At 41.5% G+C, this 17,569-nt stretch overlaps 1 protein-coding gene across 12 annotated transcripts in view; it reads right to left on the reverse strand.

Annotated features, from left to right (window-relative positions):
* The window catches only part of APBB2 (amyloid beta precursor protein binding family B member 2), a 381,482-nt gene that overhangs the window by 226,599 nt on the left and 137,314 nt on the right, over positions 1-17,569 (reverse strand). For 10 of the 12 annotated variants that reach the window (XM_070372316.1, XM_070372318.1, XM_070372311.1 and 7 more), the window contains one exon: positions 9,516-9,635. The exons of the other annotated variants lie outside the window; for them this stretch is intronic. The gene's annotated coding sequence lies outside the window, so the exon portion shown is untranslated. The remainder of the gene's footprint in view (positions 1-9,515; positions 9,636-17,569) is intronic. 12 annotated transcript variants of the gene reach the window in all.

Here is a 17,569-nt window from a genome sequence, read left to right on the forward strand (position 1 = left end):
CTACACCCAAAGGCCAAGACAGTTAAAAATAAAATCCAAATTATTTCCCCTATCCTTCAATTCAGCAATCAAAAATTCCAGAGGAAGTGTTTTTTTTTTTTTTCCCCATATAAATACAGAACAGCCCCCAAATTTCTTGAAACCACCAGGGTGGAACTTAGCCATAAAAAAGTTTGAAAAGCAGCAGAGAATTTAATAAGACCATTACCCTGAAATCCAATAAAGCCTGTTGGAGCTTCACATTTTTAAGAAATCAGACTATTTATGCTATTACCTCTAGTACTATTATAGTTTCCTACAAAGCCATAAATACACACAATGTAGTTCACCAGAACACTGACTAAGAGCATCATAAAAAAGACCATAAGGAAGATACTGGCCATGAAGTATGGCTCCGTGATACCTGCTGCAGCAGGCTCACACAGACAAGTTCATTTATTTTGAAAATTATATTTCTAAGGCCACAACTCATCACTTTCAAACTTTTAATAGAAGTTAAAATTTCCTTTTCAGAAACTGTTTTCCCATAGGCTAAAGGTCATACTGAATATCAAGGGGAGTTATACAGCTGTCACAGTGCACTGGACAAAGCTGATAACACCACATCTTCATATTTGCTTCAGTTAGCACTGAGTTCACCTTCAAGTATCAGAAACCTAACAAACATTGGATTCAACACACTGGAAGTGGTGGGAAGGCTCAGGGCTGCTAGTGTTGGTTCGACAAGAACAATGTCAGAGCAGGTATCTTTGTGAAGCTCTTGGCTTTTCCTTTCTGCTTGTTACCTTGTGGCGACATAAGGGTTGCTGTGCACTCACACGTCTTATCAGCACTTGAGGCAGAAAGCAGAGGAAAGCAAGGGATGGTACGGACAGGCTCATTTGTCAGGTTTCAGCAGAACAGTAAGTCTTTCTCAAAAATCTCATCCCCATCCCTGTGGAATAATTCTCAGGTCCCATTGACCAGGACTAGGTCACACGGCCACATTGGCTACAAGGAATGCTTAGAAGTCAGGAGTCAGAACTGGCATGTGTCTGAGGCTGATCACCACACCACCCTGAATTAAATCCAGATTCTAACAGTGAAAATGGAGCAGGATACAGGTACTGAGTGAGTGAGCAATTAATTGCATCTCCATTTTGAGTCTCCATCCCAGAAACAAGAAAGTCATTCATGGACTAGAGAAGGTAATTAATTACAATATTTCCAAAGTGTCTTCTGCTCCCCACACCAAAAGCGTCTACTACATATAAAGTAAATTTGAATTTTATAAATTCAAGGCCTATATAAAAGCAAACAAACAAAAACTGTCTCATCTTTAGGTTTGTATGCTTTGGAATTTCTCCCTATATGTAAGCAGGTATAAATTGGCAGTGAAAAGGCTAAAATGTAGCCATCAAGTCTTGCTGTTGTGAAGCCTGATCACAACCCAAACACTAAAAAGCTTTATCTCAGGTGGGGTTCATCTTCCCCTAGCCAGAAAAGCCATATTAGCTGCAGCTCAAATGTTCAAGGTACTAGATGAGGGAAAAGCATTCTAAATGTTCTTTCCCCACCTTACTTCTCCTCTGCTCTCAGCCTCCCCCCTTCCCCTGCCTGCTCAAACAGGTGCATCTGTTTACCCCCCTGGATCTCCCATGGGACCAGGCCACCCATCAATTTAATGTTCAGTGGGTTCCCAATGCTCTGAGGAAATGATCTAAACCCCTCACCAAGGCCCTAGAGTCTGCTTTAGCCCCGCCTCCTTCCCCATCCTCATACCCCACCAAGCCCACCACGACCCTATGCCGGGCCCACGCAGACTCCCTTTCCACCCCTTGAACTGTCTGTACTCCCACAGCCTGCACTGGGCTTTTCTCATTATCCACGTGGCTAGGCTCGTCCCCTCCTTCAGATCACAGATCAAATGCCACTTCTTCAGGAACATCTTTCCCTATGTCACTCCATGTCACGTGGGCCCTGCTCACTAACTCTCCATCATGCTACTGACTCCTCCACAGTATGTCCCACAGTCCATAATTATGTTCCCTGTCAGGTAGCTTCTCCACTCTCTGTCTCCATCACCAGGATGAATGGAAGTTCCCAGGGAACGGTGACCTTATCCACCTTATTCAGGGCTGTAGCCTCAGAGCCCAGCATCCAGCAAGTGCTCCAGACCGCTTCCTCTGCCCCTGCTTCCAGGACGGGCTGATGCGGCTGACCTCTAACTCCCGTCTGCATCGCTAACACTCCAGCTGGTGGTTTAATCACTCAGTCATGTCTGACCCTTTGCAACCCCATGGACTGTAGCCTCACAAGCTCCTCTGTTCATGGGATTTTCCAGTACTGGAGTGGGTTGCCATTCCCTTCTCCAGGGGATCTTCCTGACCCAGGGATCAAACGCATCTCCTGCTTTAGCAGGTGGATTCTTTACCACTGAGCCACCAGGGAAGCCCAACACCTCCATGTGGCCACCAAACAGACATGGCATCCTCAGAACCTGCTCCTCTGCAATCTGGACTCTGGAATTCTCTCTCTCACCAATAACATCTCTTGCTTGTAACACTTTCCTACTCTCACATTGACCGGAGCAGGCAGCACAGTGGTTAAGAGCACACACCCAGGAGCCTGACTCTGGGGTTCAAATCCCAACTATACCACTTACTATGTAACCTTAAATAAGTTACTTATCTCATCTGTGCCTCAGTGTCCTTGTCTGTAACTGAGTGATAACAGTAGCATCTATGTCACAGAGACTTGTTGGAGGATTACAAGAACACACCTGAAGTGCTCAGAATAGTGTCTGGCTATTTAAGTGTCAGTCATCAATAGTAACAAAAATAGGCATTATTATGAACGTGCTTTGTTCTCACCAGGCTATGCACTCCAATGGACCTGTACTGTGTGACGATATCCCATTTCACATGCCCTTCAAATGCCACCCATGGCACCTGCAATCCCATAGCTGCTCTGCCATCTACATGATCAGAATCAGACCTATTCCCAAACCTTTGTGTCTGATCGGAGAAAGATGTTCTCTACATTTGATTTTTAGATCTTGAACTTCACTGATTACACATATCTTTACTAGCCTTCCTCTCCTCTAAATTGCTACATCACACAATTTGAGTCTACCTGATGCAGTTACTACCTTTAGTCATGTCTACCTATGAAAACATCAACTCTTTAAGGACCATATGTAACTCTTCTCAACCCTCCAGAAAAGCCAGCACAGCATTTATGAGTACAGCAGGTGTAGCATCAGTGCATCTGTTGACTGGCTCTGATCACCTGTCCAGTCTTAACTCCACTCTGTCACTCAACCAGGAAAAAAAAAAGAGAAGTCTACTTTGGTGACTCAGATGCTAAAGAATCTGCCTATAACACGGGAGACCCAGGTTCCATCCTTGGGTCTGGAAGAGTCCCTGGAGAAGTAAATGGCTACCCACTCCAGTATACCTGGATAATGAATCCCATGGCCAAAGGAACCTAGGGGGCTGCAGTCCATGGGGCTGCAAAGAGTTGGACACAACTGAGTGACTAAAGTTTTGCTTAAATTGGACCCTTCAGTGTGAAAAACAGTGACTTAAAAAACAAAAAACTCTTCTATCTGCTGATGTTCAGGAAACCCTCTTTACCCCTAACCAAGCCCCAGTCACAAGGATAAGATGGTAGCAGATATGCATGATTTAGCCAAGTCATGGTGGATTTATTGGTATCAAACTCCAAATGAGCAATATGTAACTTAAGCTTTTTGAGGAATGTTCTTGTACTCTAAGAGACGGGGATCAACTGTTTTTCTTCTCATAATTGGACAGTCCCAAGAAAGAACTCAAAGGAGAAATCAAGAGTAAGCCCATGGATTGAAGTATTTTCCATAAAACTGAGAGAGAGAAAATGACTAAAAAGTCTAAACATAGCTTTAACAAAACATTCTTAACAGACTATTCAAATAGCTTGCTAGTTTCTATTTCTATATACTCTATTATCTATCCATCCATCCACCCACATTCTCATACAAGGAAGGTCTAGAAGGTACAGATGCTAACAACACACTTGTGAGTCTGACCTATCTTGTGAGTCTGATATATACCAAGTCATTCCTTTCAGAATTCTATGGGTTTCATTATGCACTGGTTTTCATGACCGTCATTCAGTTCACCCAAGTTCACTTCCCCAAAGAACAATGTCAAATTTGCACAAATGAGCAAATGTCCAAGAAACCTGGAAAAACAATTCTATTTTCTTTGGCTTCAAAATTGCCCCATAAAGTTGCTTATTTCTCTTCTTTCCTTTCCAAAAGCTCCCATAAGATGGGTCTTAATGCCCCAGTCTGGCTGGGACATTTTCACCCAGTTACTCCCCTAGCAGAGTGCTGTGGCCACCTCCCCAAGGATAACACACCCTTCTTATCTCTCCCTGAGTCAAAGCCTGCCCACGTAGCCAGAAGGCTATCCATCCCCACCAACCCAATCCTCTTCACATGGGGTGTGAGGAAAAGGCTGCTCAGAACCCCTACAGTTATCCTAGACATGCAGGTACTCACTACACTCTACCAACAGGTTCCCCTTGCTGCAAGAAAGCTAGTGTTTGGAAAGAGAAATGGGACGCACACTCAGCTCTCCAAGAACTATTCTGCCATGTTTTTCAGAGTCTCCTTCTGCAACCAACACAGACGCCAAGCGGGCTTCCTTCCAGGATGTTGACTCCTACCACTGAAGACCTGACATGAGGCTACTTCATTCCCTTCTCCCTGTTCCTGCAGAGGAAAGCACTAGATCCACAGCATCCTTGTGAAAGGAGAACTTTTTTTTTATGACAACAAAATAAGACCTCAAATCTCTAGCTTGGAAGAAACAGATTAGAGAAGGATTTTTAAAAAAGAAAAATACCTACAAAGAAGGGATTTTTAACTTGGACGACTGAACTTTGGACAATTCTTCTTCAGAGTAAGATAAATATATAGAAGTAACCTTTCTTTATTACTCGTAAAGTCAAGATAGACCCTTACTTACTAGGACATGAAATATGTTTCCATATTTATAAATAACCTAAAAATACTGCTAGGATACAGGCCTCATAAAACAACTTCACAGCTTCGGTTCACATAACATCTGACAATCTACAGCCTGACCTACTGATTTCGAGCTGTGCACGGAAAGTGGTATTCCACGAAGAATGAGGTGTCCATCATTGAGACTGCAGCTCACTAAACTACACAAGTGTGGTTACTCAGGTACAAGGCAACTCAGTAAAAGGATCTGCAGAACACCCATCCGCCGAAGTAATATTTATTTAACTCCTACTTCTATTTAAAGTTCTAAGGAAATAGGGATTATAATCAGATGATTCAAAAGGCTTAAAAATCCTTTAATCAGACTGCAGCGGTAAAGTTTATAGTCAATATGGTAAGCAAAGATGACAAAAAAAAAAAGACTGCCTATTTCAAATACATGAAAAAACTGAATAAGATCTAACAACTTTTTAAGTACAAAGAAAACAAGTCAAAATCATGAGAAATAAATCCCTGGGCCAGAACTGAAAATGGAAATCAGAGTCAGTGGAGAAAGCTGAAGCTTTGAAGACTTAAAGGCTACTAGAGTCACTATCGGAGAAGGCAATGGCAACCCACTCCAGTGTTCTTGCCTGGAGAATCCCAGGGACGGGGGAGCCTGGTGGGCTGCCGTCTATGGGGTTGCACAGAGTCGGACACGACCGAAGCGACTTAGCAGCAGTAGCAACAGCAGCAGAGTTACTATATGATCCAGCAATCCCACTTCAGGGCATGTATCTAGAGAAAACCCTAATTCTAAAAGATACATGCACCCCAAAGTTCACTGCAGAACTATTTACAATAGCCAAGACATGGAAACAAAAATGTCCATCAGCACAGGAATGGCTAAAGAAGACATGATGCGTATATACAATGGAATATTACTCAGCCATGAGCTGGCGAAATGGCAAAGAATCTGCCTACCAATGCAGGAGTTGCAAGAGGTAGGGGTTCGATCCCTGGGTTGAGAGGATCCCCTGGAGAAGGAAATGGCAACCTACTCCAGTATTCTTGTCTGGAAACTTCCATGGACAGAGGAGTCTGGTGGACTGCAATTCACAGGGTCACAAAGATTTGGACACAACTAAGCACCCATGCATTACTCAGCTATAAAAAAAAAGAATGAAATAATGCCATTTGCAACAACATGGATGAACCTATCATGCTAAGTGAAGTTAGTCAGACAAAGACAAACATCATATATCACTTATATGTGGAACCTAAAAATTTGGTACAAATGACTTATTTACAAAACAGTGCTGCAATTCATGGGGTCGCAAAGAGTCAGACACGACTGAGTGACTGAACTGAACAGACTCACAGACTTAGAAAACAAACTTATAGTTACCAAAGGGGAAAGATGCAGGGGAGGGATAAATTAGGAATTTGGGATTAACACATACATACTGCTGCTGCTGCTAAGTCGCTTCAGTCGTGTCCGACTCTGTGCGACCCCATAGACGGCAGCCCACCAGGCTCCCCCGTCCCTGGGATTCTCCAGGCAAGAACACTGGAGTGGGTTGCCATTTCCTTCTCCGACGCATGAAAGTGAAAAGTGAAAGTGAAGTCACTCAGTCATGTCCGACTCTTAGTGACCCCATGGACTGCAGCCCACCAGGCTCCTCCATCCATGGGATTTTCCAGGCAAGAGTACTGGAACACATACACACTACTATATATAAAATAATCAATACAAACATGCTGCTGCTGCTGCTGCTAAATTGCTTCAGTCGAACATGCTGCTATATATAAAATAGATAATACTGTAGAGCACAGGGAACTCTATGCAATGTTCTATAATTACCTACATGGGAAAAGAATCTGAAAAAGAATGGATTTATGTATATGTATAACTGATTCACTTTGCTGTATACCAGAATCTAACACAACACTGTAGAACAACTATCTTCCAATATAAAATAAAAATTAAATTAAAAATTTCTATATTAAACATATATTACTTGCATGATTTTTAAAGCGCTGTTTCTATATTATTATACTCTTTCTATCTGAAGTTCTCTCTTAGGGCCTTCAGATTACCTGTAGTTACTGGGTTCAAATAATGGATAAAAAAAGGAGATTTGAGACAGATATCAGCATCATTTGATGCTGAATCTTTTAGGCTTCTAAGACCATATTATTGAAAGATATGGCGTGGAGAACAGATAAGTGGACAATATCTAAATAAGTGATCACCCAAGTGATGACCAGGTCACTAGAAAGTCTGGCGGGAGGAAAGAACACAAGCAGAAGGCAGTAAATCTGGGCTCAAACTGCAACTATGCCCTGTCGAGTTACTCTGTTGCTTCAAGCCTCAGTTTTCTCATCTGTGAAGTGAGGATGATAATATGAACTTTCCAAAGCATATCCCCCTTGAAGCAAAGAATTTCTAGCAATTTCACGACGCAGCGAGTGGCACAGAGTAGAAGAACAAACAAAATCCACGTCTTTCATTGCTGAGAACAGAGGAAGTCAAGGAGAGAAGGTCAAAAGAAATAATCGTATGTGCCTCATACTGTTGAAACTTTTTAAATGGCAATTCCTTAAGAAAGGGAGGAAGTGTCCACAACTGTGAGTGGGAGAGAAGGGAGGGCAAGAGAGCCAGGGCAGGCAAGCAGTCCGGGGCCCAGCACACTGATGGCCCTCGAGGCCTTGCTCACACCCTCTTGGGCTTGGCCCAAATGAGCAGGTCAACACTTGTGAATTTCCTAAGGTAATTCACTTCTTCTGCCCCAAGAACCCACATTTTAAAATTTTAACCATTTTAAAGGAAGAATTTCCTCGAAATATATCAGACTGAACCATAAGCAATCATAGGCTTCCCTCGTGGCTCAGTTGGTAAAGAATCTGCCTGCAGTGCAGGAGACCCAGGTTCAGTCCCTGGGTGGGGAAGATCCTCTGGAAAACGGGATGGTTACCTACTTCAGTATTCTTGCCTGGAGAATTCCATGGCCAGAGGAGCCTGGTGGGCTATAATCCGTGGGGTCACAGAGTCAGATATGATGTGGCGACTAAACCATCACATAAGCAATCAGCATTTTTGTAGGTCAAAAACAGCTGAATATTAACAATTTCATATGGTTCAACAGTAGTACACGCCTTCAAAATATTTCTATGGCAGACATAGGCAACATTTTTTCTTAACAGGTCAAATTGTAGATATTTTAGGCTCTGAGGGCCAAGAAGCAAAAACAGAGATTAGGCAGGTAGCCATTCAAAGATATAAAAACCCTTGTTAGTCCCTACAAAAACAGGAATGGGCTGGATTTGACTCAAGGGCCACCCTTTGCCAATCTCCGTTTTACAGTATCACAAGGGTGAACTTTTTCTGATTATGTTCACTATGAAAATCGCTAATTTTAGGGTAATAGAGTGATGCCCTTGAAGGATACGGAAGTGGATGTGTAAAGGCCATTGCTCCCACCAGTGGCTTTAACGCTGGTGTGCTTGGTCTGAGCCCCAACTCTGCTGTCAGCTCTCCCTTCCGCTACTTCTTCTAATGACCTGGCTTATTTTAGAAGCAATTGTCTGGGGGAAGGGTTGAGGGTGGTTCTAACTTTTCTATGAAGGCAAAAAAAAGGAAATGTACAAGGAAATGGGGCTTAAGGGTGACTATGAATAAACATAACTACAGGATGGGGAGCACAAGCACTCCAAGGAATTGCCCAAAACACATCCCTGATTTGAAGCCAAAACTCCAGAGGTCCAAAGGATGCAAAAAAAAAAAAAAAAAGTAAATACCTAAAGAGCTGGCCTAAGGTTTAGAGACTAAAGGGGGCAAAAAATAAGTCTGAGACAGACTATACTTTATAGAAATAAGAGATCATTAAATGCGCAACGACCATGTTTCTACTAAGTTAATCAGAGTGGGATCAAACAGGAAAAGGCTGCATTTGTGGACATTCCCAAAAGACTAATACTGGAAAAAGGGAACTGTTGTGAGACACAGTAAGTCATCACTGGGGGAATCAACACTTTCCTCCTGTGGAGAACGGTAAGATATTAAAGTTGGGAACTCTCTCGCCAACATGTATTCAACAGTGACATACCCTGAGGACCTCTTCCAGGTCCATGAATTTTTTTATTTCAAAGGTATTTTTTAAGTCACTGGGAAGTATTTCTAATTTACGGCATTGCTATTGTTTCAAATGTTATATATTGCAATGAAAAAGGAAAGCTTCAACAAACAAGCAGGAAAAAAAACAAAACCTATGTGTAAGTGGATATACTGAAACAGAAAAGAGAAACTGCTGATACACACTTCTGGTCTGTCTTATAGGGCCACTGATTCATAAAAATCCTAATTTAGGTAACATTTTCCATCATTCAATATTAAAAACTTACCCTAGAGCAATCCATTCTCCTGCATTTCTGAATACTCTCATGTATATCTTATAAACCTTCACCAGTTCAGTACCCTGCTATATTCTACACGGAAAATTAAAGGGGGTTAAAAAAAGAGAGAGACAAATCCCATACGTACATGAGCTGCCTGGATGACAGTGAGCCTCTGGGTACCGTCTGCCCATAGCGACGACCAGTCAGCACATTGTCAGGGACCCCGGCAGTTTCCAAGTACTCAGGAAAGACTGAGATGGTTAAGCTGTTATAGGAGGGAGACAAAAAGAAAAAAAAAAAAAAAAAAAAAAAAGATTTAGGATAATGATTGCATTTTTTTTTTTCATTAAAATGCTAATGATGACCACAAATTTCCAGATAACCAGGTTGATGAATTATTCATGGTCACATCCAAGATGAAGTCTCCCTGCCACTGCCGGAAGGCCCAGAGCATGCTGATAATTAGCATTGGGCCCTCTACTGAGTGTGACAGAAGTACAGGTGACCACAAGTCTGTCCATCAGTGCTGGCCCTCACTGGCCCTCTTGAGAAAACGAGATGACCCCACCCACACTGACGCTTTCTCATCTCACTCTTCCTTCACATCAAGGAATAGCACTAGCCTGGCTCTTTGTTGTGACATCTAAACTCATACCCTATAAAAACTTGAAAAGCTTGAAAGGAGACATGAGATTTTCTGTATTGAGCAAAAAAAAAAAAATCCAATTTTTAAAAACTTTTCATTGAAGTAAAACATATAGAAAATGACACATACCACACACGGACAGCTCAATGAATTTTCTTAAACTGAACACCAGATCAAAACCCAAAACATTAGCAGCACCCCAGAAGCCCCACTTCGTGCCCCCTTGTAAAGGTACTACTCTGCATGGATTACTTTTGCCCAGTTTTGTAGACAAATTGATTCAATGTCCTTATCAATTTTTCACTTAAAAATCATTCATTGGACACCTCCTATATGTGAAGCACTGTGCCAGGCTCGAGAGCTACAGAGATAAGACACTGTCTCTGTCTTTAAGGAAAGCAAAGTCTATTGGGACCGAGAAACACACACAAATGATCCCCAAAGGGCAGTGGGATGCACACAGTGACTCAGATTCATGGCAAGCAGCCCAGAAATAGAGAAGCAGGGAAGACTTTCAAATACAAGGGAGCCTAGCATGTCCTCAGGCTGAGTAGGACTCAGCCAAGCTGGGAGTGGGAGACCGGACAACGGAAAAGGCAGAAGTAAGAAACTGCATAGCATAACTCAGTGTTGCTAGACTCTCCAGGGTGAAGCCAGGAAAGAAGCTGGAGCCAGACCGCACCCTTGTATACAAATTCAAAACCTTTGAACTGGCTGCAGAGAGCCACTGAGGGATCAGATCTGAGTTTCAGATCCATTACTTTCTGGATGGATTCACCGAGGGCAGAGCAGAGGCAAGGAGACCAGTAGGGACAGTTTGGTTGTCAGGTAGGAGAGGAACGGGTAAGATTAGGGCATGGAGGTAGGTGGTGAAGGAAAAAGGGGAGAAGAGTTAGTACTTGAAACATCCAGATACTAAAAGCAGAACAACATGGTACTTGACTCCATGTGGGTGGATGACAGCGACAATAGAGGTAAAGAATACTAGTGAATGAACGAGTTTAATAAGGAAGACAGTGGGTTTAGTTTGGTGCGTTAGAAACTGAGATGTAGAAGATTTGGGTGAGGACTTCCAGATATTCTTGAGTGTGAAGGTTGGCAAAGAAACCTGAGCAGAACATAAAAGTGGTTATTACATAGAAAGCAGCAGAAATTAGATTAGCAGGTGAGATCACTGAGGGAATATGGGTAGAGGGAGACAACTGGAGGCTTAGTGCTAAAAGCAGAAGCCTAGAGAACACAATGATAGGGAGAGGAAAAAGACCTTGTGAAAAAGACCAAAGAAGACAGTCAGAGAGGTACCACGGAAGACAATGAGATGATTAAAGACAAGAAATGAAAAATACAGCTTTGGATTTGACACTTCAGCAGCCATGGGCCACCTTGATTGAAGGTGGTTTCATTGAGGTGGTGGAGGCAGAGATAACAGAGCAAGTAAGAGAAGAGAAAGGAGAATGAGCAGTTGTTGGAAGAGACTGGTGCTAATGGAAGTCGACTGATTAGCTGAAGGAATCAGTAGAGAGAGAAAGGGTGAGCGTTCAAGAGGGAGAGATAAGAACAGGATAATGACCCAAAGAAGGCGGGTAAAAGGGTTAGGATGACAAATGAAAGAGCTGACCTTAAGAGGAAGCGGAATCTACAACTCTCTGACATTAGAAGAATAGTAGAACTAAAAGAATAAAACAAATCTGGTTATGGTAAGTTTGAAGGTAACAGCATTGGTGGGATATTAGAGGCAATGGACCAAATGACATCAACATTGTAGACAAAATAGTTGCCATGTCTCTTTGCGAAGAATAAGTTGACACAAATGGTTTGATGCCACAGATCCTGAAAATCTTGATATTGGGCTATCCTCTAAAATTAAAGTAGCCTAACCCTGTTTTAAGGTAAATAAACATAGCCAGTACGAATCAAGACAGGAAGGGGCATTTGCAAGATCAGCACACCCACAGCAGAACCTATTAGTACTAAAAGAAACAGCACACGAGCAAAAGATTCAGATGAATTCACCTCTTAAAATGATTTTTGATCTCAGCGCCAAGCTTTCCAAAGATTTACACATAGTTTCATTAAGTGAAACCACGACCCACGATCTTACAGGCTTCTTAAGATGCTCCCATTCAGACTAATCTAATGAGAATGAAGTCATGGCATCTGAAAGAAAAGGCAAGAGGAGGAGGCTGGCGCTGGCAGTGGCACCTGCCCGTGATTTCCTAGTGAAATGTCCCTTAAGATGTCACCCTGCTCCAGTCTCTTGCCCACGCTCCCACCTCAGCTTCTGGCAAGTCTGGAAGTGGGTGGAGTAGCTTGGCTCTTGAAAAGAGCTCCAACAATGCCAAGTGTAGCAAGGTTCATTAGAAAGTCTAATGCGATGGAAAACACCTTATAAAGTAGCTTTTCTGTTCTCCAAGCAACCTTTGTGATCTCACAAACCCCAAGGCTGCTCGGGAACTAGTCCGTTTTGGTTACGTGACCATATCTACCGGCCATCGTTGGAGGATGACAGAATATCAGAATTGTAGATAAACACATGATTATCCTTAAAGTCAGCCAGAACAGAGAAGGTTACGGAGCCATGAGATGCCTATGGACTGTGTCATTCATCTCTGCATCCCTGGGGCACAGGGGATATAGCAAGCAGTCCATAAATATGGAATCAATCGATAAACCAATATATAAGTGAAGAGTTCTCACAACCAGGAGATAAAGAGGCCAATTAAATGGTGAGGACAGAATTACTCTTTCTATTCCTTCTTTTCCCACCCTGATGTCAGAGCCAAGCTGCAAATCGCTTTCAATCGCACTCACTTTCCTTTCCATAGAAGAAACTCTTTATGAACTCATAAATAAATATTGTGTAAGTAAGAGAGATCAGAAATCATGAAAAACAATATGCCTCTTAAAAGGGAAAATAAGTAGGTGCAAACATTTTGTGCACACAAAGAAATAGAAATTGCCCACTTTACATCTGCCTTCTTTGTTATCCTTCAGTGAGAAAGACAGAACATCATTACTCTTAACAGCAGGGTGCCTCTCCTCCTACTGCTCACTCACACAAGCCACCCGCTCAGCTTCAACCCACTGGGGCAACAGATCCTAATGAGATAATCAAGTCTCGCTTCCTTAAAAATTCTGATCCTGACATGGATTTTTATTATTCATCATCTCACTTCTTTTACGGCACATAAGCTCTGAGGTATCACTGATCACAGTGAACACATTTCACACATGACAAGAAGCACACTGTAGTATTGTCTGGAGACAACTTTAAGGACAAAGTTCCCCAAAGGAAGGAATTGTAGGTGGTTGTTTTGTCTGTTAGTACGCACTCTGTGCTTCTGAACTGTTAAAAAATCACTCAGTAACTCGGTCCTGGAACACTGACTGTTTCTGCCCATCTGAATAGCAATATATAGAGAAGGAAACAGATCTAGAACATTACCATCTTTTTTCTATTCTTGATTAAGGATCTAGGAGACCAGGGCTTCCCTGGTGGGTCAGTGGTGAAGAATCCACCTGTCAATGCAGGAGACATGGGTTCGATCCCTGTTCCAGGAAGACCCCACATGCTGTGGAGCAACTAAACCCATGACCACAACGAAAGAGCCTGTGCTCTGGAGCCCACAAGCCACAATTACTGAGCCCTTGCGCTGCAACTACTGAAGTCTGAGTACCCTAGAGCCTGCAACAAGAAGCCACCGCAATGAGAAACCAGAGCACCGCAACTAGAGAGTCGCCCCTGCTCACAGCAACTACAGAAAAGCATGCACAGCCCAAAATACATTAATTATTCAAAAAGAGAAAAAAGAATCCAGGAGACCAAGATGAACAATACACTATTCACTTGAATGCAAGCCACCAAGGAGAGGAAAGGAATATTTATGCCAGTACACAAAGTGTTTAGTGTGCAACTTTTTAATTACTATATTTATGATACTATCCATAATATATTCACTAACACAAATGCTCTCTACAGGGACATTAATCCTCAACAAATACATTAACGCTTCCCTTCTCTCCCCCAAATTCTTATTATGCTGACATGTGGCAAAAATGCCAAGAATTCTCTCCAAAATAAACATTCTATGTCAACAAGCACTTGTTCTGCTATCTCCCTTTCTAACTATTTTATGATAACATAATCACTCTACTTAAGTACTTGCTGCTATTGCCCTAAAAGACAAATTTGTAAGCGAAATATTTTCCTAAAGGGCTTTGTTCAATGTAACATCTTTTTTGCTATGAAAGCGGGTTCAAGCTACTAGAAAGTTGCTTATGCTAAATTCTGTAACTCATAATTCTCTGGTATCACCCTGCATTATAATACTGTATAATTTCTGCTTTTTAGAAACCTCAAGGAGTAAGACATGATTATGATGAAGATTTTCATAATAGCTAAAGGGCGACCCATCTAAGTAATAAAACGGGTTTCATTTCAATCATATTGGATTTTTTTTTTTTTTCCCTAAAAGATAATGCCTTCTCAGAGAGTCCAGAAAATGATTAGTCTCTGGTGGCACAGAATCATCAATATGACTATCAATTATCTTGCTCTATTAGAACATGAGAAATATTGACTGAGGAAAAGACAGGAGCCCTGTGGATACTAAGCAGATGTTCAATTTCTACCAGCATGAACTGGATGGGGAGTTCCTACCAAAGCAACAGGACGTTCTGGGAACCAAAAGGAAGAGGCTGCTGAAATTCAAACACCAAGGAAAAGGAGACCCAAAGGTGAAATCTGAGTCACAGATCCAGGTCTAGGGCTAAGTGGAGTCAGGCTGAGTGGAAGATGAATGGATGGGACAAAGGGACAGGATGAAAGGCTGGCTCTATGTGGGTGCTGCTGGTAACCCACTGACCAGTGCCAGTGGTCAGGGGTCTGGCCAGTGGCAAAACCGCCTTTCCAGGCACAGAGGGATGTCTGCTCCTCCCCTCAAAGGTCACAAATGCAACATTCTGGGAGATGTTTTGCCTGCCAAGTTTGGTTATCTCCTCTCCCCTGCTATCAGGAGGTGAGTTTCATTACTGTTCAAGTATCAATCTTTCCCTTCCTCAAGTCGGCTGAGTTTGGAAACCAAATAAAATTTAAAAGCCTCAGAGAACTAAAACTTAAAATACCAAGTTTCACATAAACTCTGAAGGACACAGTTCACATTCTGAACCCATACTTGGGCAGCCAAGATGTCTTTTTTGTTTATTCCTTGGTTCTTATAGAATTCAACTCCTATTCCTTAAGACTCGCAGGAAGTCATTTAGTACAAACATAGCCAAACCCAAAATGTGCCCTGGGGTGTTATTAGTAAGTGACCATGCCTCAGTTTGCTCATCCATAAGATGGATATTATAAGATGGAAATAATAGTAATATTTACCTCCTATAGTTGCTATGACGCTTCTCAGGTGGCTCGGTAATAAAGAATCTGCCTGCAATGCAGAACACCTGGGTTCAATCCCTGAGTTGGGTAGATCCCTTGGAGAAGGGAATGGCAACCTACTCCAGTATTCTTGCCTGGAGAATTCCGTGGACAGAGGAGCCTGGTGGGCTACAGTCCATAAGGTCGCAAAGAGTCGGACACGACTTAGCGACTAAGTAACACACACACACACACACACACACGGTTATTTAACAAGGACTTCCTTTAGAGACATTTAGTAAGCTGAATATCCAGGAACACAACTAAATCAACTGCTCTGATGTGAAGTATCTGTGGAAATGTGTAAATAAACTCAAAACCTGGAGAAGAGAGGGCTTTGCCACTAGATAAGTAGCTGCAGGCAAGTCAATTAGCCTTCTACACCCATTTGTAAAATGGGTTAATGATACCTATCTTGCAAAGGTATGAGGAACAACAAATGAAAGGCTTAGACAGTATAAGCAAATGTAAATTAAACCTTAATTAAATGGAAACACAGTACCTAATGCCCTATGACACATAGATCCTTATTTAGAGCTGAGAAAGTCATCTGCCTGGTGGTTTCTATCCAGCTCTCACCACCTCATATGATAAGATCTTCTTCTCAAATTATTTTCAACAACCTTTCTTTGTATGTGTTAGTCGCTTAGTCATGTCTGACTCTTTGCAATCCCATAGACTGTAGCCGGCCAGGCTCCTCTGTCCATGGAATTCTCCAGGCAAGAATACTGGAGTGGGTTGCCATTTCCTTCTCCAGGGGATCTTCCTGACCCAGGGATCTAACTTGCGTCTCCTGCGTTGCAGTCAGATTCTTTACCCTCTGAGCTATAGGGAAGCCCCTGTTAATAAAATGTTTTCAACATTATTGTTTAAACAGGAAGTACAAGTATTATTGAATTTTCAGGTTAAAAAAAACAGATTATAAAACTCTGCCCCCCCAGCATTATGATATTCCCACTTTTTTTCTTAACTTTTTCTTAATTCAAATGATTTCTTTTCCCCCTTTCCCATTTTTCTTTATTAAATCTTTGCTTTCTCACTGGAAGTTATGTCACTGCAATAATAGTAACTACCATCTTTATGTTATTTAGCAATTTACAAGGCACTTTCATATACATTATCTTTGTTTCCCTTATTCTTTCTTCTCTTTATTTCCCCTTGCTCCACTTTTCAAAACACAAACAGAACTTCATAAAATCAGTAAAGAAGCCATTTCTCTCCTTCTGACTGCCAACACATTAACATACAATAGAGTTGTCTACAGCAACTTAGACTATATACAGTATACTTAAATAGTGACACATCTAAATCTTCTTGCAAATAAATTTTTTTCCTTAGTGATGATCTTTTGAAGTTAACGTAGAGTGAAAATTATGTAAATGTACTAACATGTTAACATAAGACAGGAAAATTTCTTTAAGTACCATGAAAAATAGTAAATAAAAAATAAAAGAGAAAAGAAATAGTAAAAAGATTTATGGAAAGAAAAAGAACAAAGTTGATGTTGCTTTAACTTTCAGGAAAATTTCCATTGTCTGTCTCACCAGACCTATTTTTCTCCAAGCTCTGCATTAAATAATCTGATCATTAAATCTGTGAAAACCACAAGGGATGCACCCATCTCATTAAAAAAGATGATCTTTTAAGCTATGATAATGAGAAAGAGCATCTATTTTTGGTTTTAAGGGCAGAAGTACTTCCTGCCTGTTGCTCCGGAGGCAGCAACACTTCTAGTAAGCTTTAGCACAAAGCAGATGCCTGGCACTCTTTACTGATCATGATGAAAACAGGAACCTTCAACTAGGAATGTTTCCTCTCAGAAGCTCTGCATACTCTCAATCTTGATTTGTCAACAAAGAACATGAGGTGTCTGAAACAGAAAAGCATTAATTCTACCAAGTGAAGGTAAACAACATTTTTCTTAAAAAAAAAAAAAAAAGGATTTGGCAAACTCTAGGTTGGGAATCAGATCAGATTCCCCTATCTTCATTCAAACCCTACAGGATACAAAAACCTTTAAAGTTTGAATTGGCTTCCTCTTGGCTTAACAATGGTTCAATAAGGTCCATAGTAATCTTACAATAATTCTTGACATACATTAATATATTAACAACTTTAAAAAAAATGTTTAATG

Source organism: Bos mutus, chromosome 6, assembly GCF_027580195.1.
Source record: "Bos mutus isolate GX-2022 chromosome 6, NWIPB_WYAK_1.1, whole genome shotgun sequence".
Classification (NCBI taxonomy): Eukaryota; Metazoa; Chordata; class Mammalia; order Artiodactyla; family Bovidae; genus Bos; species Bos mutus.